This window comes from Blastomyces gilchristii (genome assembly GCF_000003855.2).
Source record: "Blastomyces gilchristii SLH14081 genomic scaffold supercont1.10, whole genome shotgun sequence".
In the NCBI taxonomy this organism is placed as follows: domain Eukaryota; kingdom Fungi; phylum Ascomycota; class Eurotiomycetes; order Onygenales; family Ajellomycetaceae; genus Blastomyces; species Blastomyces gilchristii.
The window spans coordinates 1,587,737-1,592,777 of record NW_003101673.1 but is presented as its reverse complement, the minus strand read 5'-3'; the positions used below and the strand labels follow the sequence as shown (position 1 = coordinate 1,592,777).

Here is a 5,041-nt window from a genome sequence, read left to right as displayed (position 1 = left end):
ATTTGAGACAGCAGATTTAGAGACAGCAGATTCAGCTGCTTGAGCATATGTTTTCTTCTGATTCAAAGAAGAAGAAGAAGTAGAAAGAAAGAAAGAAGAAGAGTAAGATGAAGAGTCAGTGATTGTACTAGGAATTTTCAAGGTTTTTTGAACTGTGTTTGAGATTCTAAGTTTGAACTTGATCATCTTCTGTAGTTATCTAGTCTGAGCATGAAGAATTAACAGAACTTCTTCATTCATCTCACTCAGACACTGCTTTTCAAGAATCTTGCTTGCTTTTTCAAGTTCCTGTATTTCAAGAACTTGTTGTTTCTCTATTTCTTCTTTCTTTCTTCTCTTCAGAATTTCAATCTCAGGAATAGCATTTGAGAAAGCATCTTTTTTCACATCAACTGAGTGTATTTTTGAACTCATTGTTTTCACTCAATGAAAAGTTGATCAGACTGTTTCAATTGAGATATTTCTAAGTCTGTTTTCAATTGAAAAGTTGATCAGACTGTTTCAAAAGAAGAATAAAAGACTTTTATGTATAAAATACCTGATTTTTTTTCACACTAGTTCAGTAACTAGGTTAGATTTTTGAAGAGAATCTAATAAACTAAAATTGATTTTTAAGATAAATCAATAAAATCTTTATAATCTCTTTCTTAAGATACAGTGAGGAAAAGTATAATATTAATTGATAATAAATCAGATAATATAACAGTTTTTGAGAGAAAAACTGACAAAAAATAAATTAATTTTTTACAGAGAAATTGATTAAAACTATTCAATTTTATTCTAAATTATTCAATTCTTCTCACATAACAAGTGTGCAACTCAAATCAGTTAATAAAGAGTGTAAAAAAGAATTAAGTATTAATGAAAGCTCTTCAGTCACTGAAAAAGTAATTCTTACTTAAAAGAATATGAAATTATGACAGAAAATAACTCTGTTTTTAATTATTATTATTATTATTCTTCAATTATAGATGTATGCAGTCAGAGACTATGACATCTACCTGAGAACTTTAGTTCTCAGGGTTTTTTCTATGTCTGTAAAGTTAACTATTATACATTCATCAATTTCAGATATGCAAAATTAGAAAATTCCAGCTCAGAATACAAAAACTGTTTACAAATTGCAGTGTTTTAACATCTTTTAATACTTTGAAACCATTTGACAATATCATGACAAAAGAAAAGAGAAAAAGAACACAGTCTCAAAGATAGACACATTAAATAAATAGATAGAAAGAAATTGAAAGAAAAAGATAAAGAAAAAGATAGAGTAAAGAGAGACTATAACAAAACAAATTATTAAAAGAGAGTGTATAGCTGTTTTAACAGACTATATCTGATTAATTTCCTCCTCTTCATACTCAGATAATTCTGAATTTAGCTATTTTCTTATAGCTGCTTGAGTTTCTGATAGAGAGCTATTAAGTATTTAATTCCTGTCTCAGTTGAGAATAAGAATCTCATATTTAATTGATTTAGATTATACTTCTCTTTCAATCTGGCTCTGAGACTATTGTATAATGCACAGTGCATTACAATATACTCAGGATTCTCATTTGTATTACAGAACAAGCATTCTATTGAGTCAAATCTATCATCAAATCTTTGTATATAAGATTTGAAATAGCCATGTCCTAGTTTCAGCTGTATTATAGATGAGAATATTTTCTTTTTATATTTAATTGAACAAGATTTCCACTTGGGTTTTGTTTCAAATCTTGAATAATATATACTCTTCTTTTGTTTCTGCCAGCTTTCATTTCACTTGTCTAAACAAGATTCTTTTATTTTTCTCTTTATAAAAGATCAGAACATAATTTTTTGAATAGATCTGCTTAATTCTACACTCTTTTTTGCAGCTGAATCAGTCAATTCATTATCATGAATATTCATGTGAGCAGGAACTCAGTGTAGATGAATTATCAGCTTTGATATTCTTCTCTTTTGAATTTTCAAAACAGAGTTTAAGATTAGTTCAAGATTCATTTGATTATTATGAATCTGACTATTTCTAAGTCTTTTTAAAGCAGCTTGACTATCAGAGAATATTCATACCTCTTTCAAACAATTTCCTCTTTTATAAGATTTTATTTCAATGAGTTTGAAAGCTTTCACTATTACAAATAGTTCAGCATCAAAGACTTCATATTCAGAGTCTAGATTTCAGAAATCTGAGATAAAATTAATATTATCTTCAGTATAAGCAATGCCTGCGCCTAATCTATTCAAGTTCTCATTTTTTGAGTCATCTGAATAAAACCAGAATAGAGTCTTTTATATTGATTGTAGAAATTCTCTTCAAATGCTGTTCATATTCTTTCTCTTTTGATAGTTCACTTATTTATAAGTCTATAAGAGATTCAAGCTTTTCTCTTCAGAGAGATAACTTCTCATGATCAACTTTTTCAACATTTAAAGAAGAAAATTGATTTTTAATCAGAGAGTATAGTCTGTACAGTTGAGAAGGCATTTTCTTTGAAGAATTATTTTCATTTCAATTAAGAAATCTATTTCAATTCAGTTCATTTCCAGAGTTAATTAATGGAAATGAAGAAGAGACTCTTTCTCTGATTATATGATTTGAGCTCATCTTTACAACTCTCAGAGCATAGTTCATACAGGCCTTTTCAAATCTAATAGCAGGAGGAGGAATTGAAGCTTCAACTTTCATTGCTTTAATAGAAGATGACTACAGGCGCTAGTCACCCGCAGGATGCATCTTAAGCTAATTACATTTAACCCTCTATAATTAACTGACCACCGCGTCTGTCCTCTCGGGCCAGCCACTAATTTCCAGGGGTGTTAGTTAGTGGCTGCCACCGCCCACTTGGTGGTGTACACACCAAGCTTCCGGTTGCTGATCTCGGCCTCATTAGATGCCCATAGCCCTACCAATCAGCCGTCGTGGCCTCGCCCCGTGTTAGGGACTAATCATAGGCTTGATGACTGCAGTCCTCCCTGCCAGTATTAGGGGTTGGCAGTGAGCTTGCAGGCACTAGCCTATCAGGGTGCCCTGTCTAGGGCCTAGATGCGCGTCTAGGCCTGCTAGTCAGGTGGTTTTCAAAATCATTTCCTGCATTTGGGGGGGAGCTAGGCTCTGATGGTGGCCCTAGTTAGGGACTTGCTTAAGTAGTGTATAACCACTACATTAGGCTTGACTCTATATCATTAGAACCTTGACAGGTGCACAGTAGGATAGTGGGACATTGGCACCCCATGCCGGCCCTGGTGGGTGTTCGCAGGATCTCGCTTAACTAGTGGCTTGGCTTGCAGTAGAGAGTTCTACCCCGCACCAAGCCTTACTAATTAGGCTCAGCCTCTATTACATGGGGGCTTTCATGGGTAAGAAGTGGCAGGTGCCAGCGGTGGGATTCGAACCCACGCACCCCTAATGTGTGTGGCCTTGGTTACCAGTCTTACCAACTGGGCCACGCTGGCTCTGTTTTTAATTCTTTGTAAGAATATTGTGTAAAACTCAGAGAAAAACACCTTACTTTTTCAAGAGAAGTAAAAAACTATTTCTAAGATCTTTTTTTTTTTATATTAACTGCTGTAGAAGAATGAGATAGAAACTGCTAAGATATGCACTACTGTATATTCTCTATCAAGACTTTCTCTCTTCAGAGTCTTGATATTATAGAGAATATAAGTCTGTTTTTATATAATAATATAAATATTATCAGCAGGATGTAGAGAAACTGATTATTTATATCTCAAAATAGAAGACTTTATCAATAATTATATTAATATAGAGTTAATTCTTAAATTCAATAGAAATCTAGTGTTGCTGTTCTCAATCTCTTACAGAATCTATTGAATATTGAGATATTAAAACTAGATTTAATATATCTCACTGTGCAGGGATCAAAGGCTCAGTCAGATCTTGAGATATACTGATTTTATAGTTGTTGATGTGCTGTTGACTCATTGTTCACTGATTATGTATTAAATGCTGTTACTGAGGTATCTTTTTGTATCATTCTGCTGAGAATGGGCCAGATTGAGAGAGATAGTACAAGGGTGAGACTTGGTGTTGAAGTCTAGATACACTGGTGACAGACTGTGGAGATTGCACTTCAGAAGAGTCTGTTGATTATGTGCTTGATATTATCACTGAGGTATCTTTTTGTATTTTTCTGCCGGGGATGGGCCAGATTGGGAAGGGTGGTACGAGGGTGAGACTTGGCGTTGGTGTTTTGGAACATCAAAGATGGACAGGGTTTTCGCGGAGGTCGCTCCTCGGATATCTCCACAACTACAGGTCGGGGATCTTCCAAAATCGAGAAGATTGGTGCATATGGCTAGGTCACTTCACCTTACAATTTGTATGGCACTCTGGCCCGGGGTTGTGGTGTGGTAGGGGAGAACGGGGGATAATCCCACACAGGAGTTTTGAACAACGTCTGGTTCATGTTTGGCTGGATAACTCCACCACCACACAGGGTATGCGGTCGGCGATGGGGTCAGAATGCTCGTATGATCGAGGGCTTTTTGATGGATCTATCGGCGGGTTCTTATTCAAAAAATCGAGCGAGTTCATGGTGAAGCGGTTATCTACAATGATTTTATCATTGATTGTAGATAGATGAGGCTTTTATAATCTGTAATCACTGTTGTCATATGCCTGTTGTTGATATATCTATCTCATAATATCAGTGTATACTTAATCATCAGCAATTTCTTTTCATACACTGAGTAATTAAGCTCAGCATCTGATAGTTTTCTACCATTGTATGTCATCAGATGCAGCTTGCTATTCTTACTCATCTGTAGAAGAGTGTCTCTGATAGCTCATTTGAATGTGTCTGTCTTGATGTAGAAAGGTTTATCATGATCTGATTGAATAAGTACTGAGAATATTATTACATATTCTCTCAGTGTGAGAAAAGCCTCTTCACACACAGCATTTCAGATAATTAAATAAAACTTCTTCTTTCACAGATTTGCATCTATTTCTCTTAAGAGATCTGAGAGTAATACAGATATTTATGTGAAATTCTTGATGAATCTGCAGTAATATGAGATTAACTCAAGAAACTGT

The 5,041-nt window shown here is 34.4% G+C and overlaps 1 pseudogene across 1 annotated transcript; it reads right to left on the bottom strand.

Moving 5' to 3' along the window:
* Positions 1-3,357: 3,357 nt before the first annotated feature.
* BDBG_17237 lies at positions 3,358-3,438 on the bottom strand (annotated as a pseudogene). The gene has a single exon. The product of its transcript is annotated as a tRNA-OTHER (tRNA).
* Positions 3,439-5,041: the final 1,603 nt, after the last annotated feature.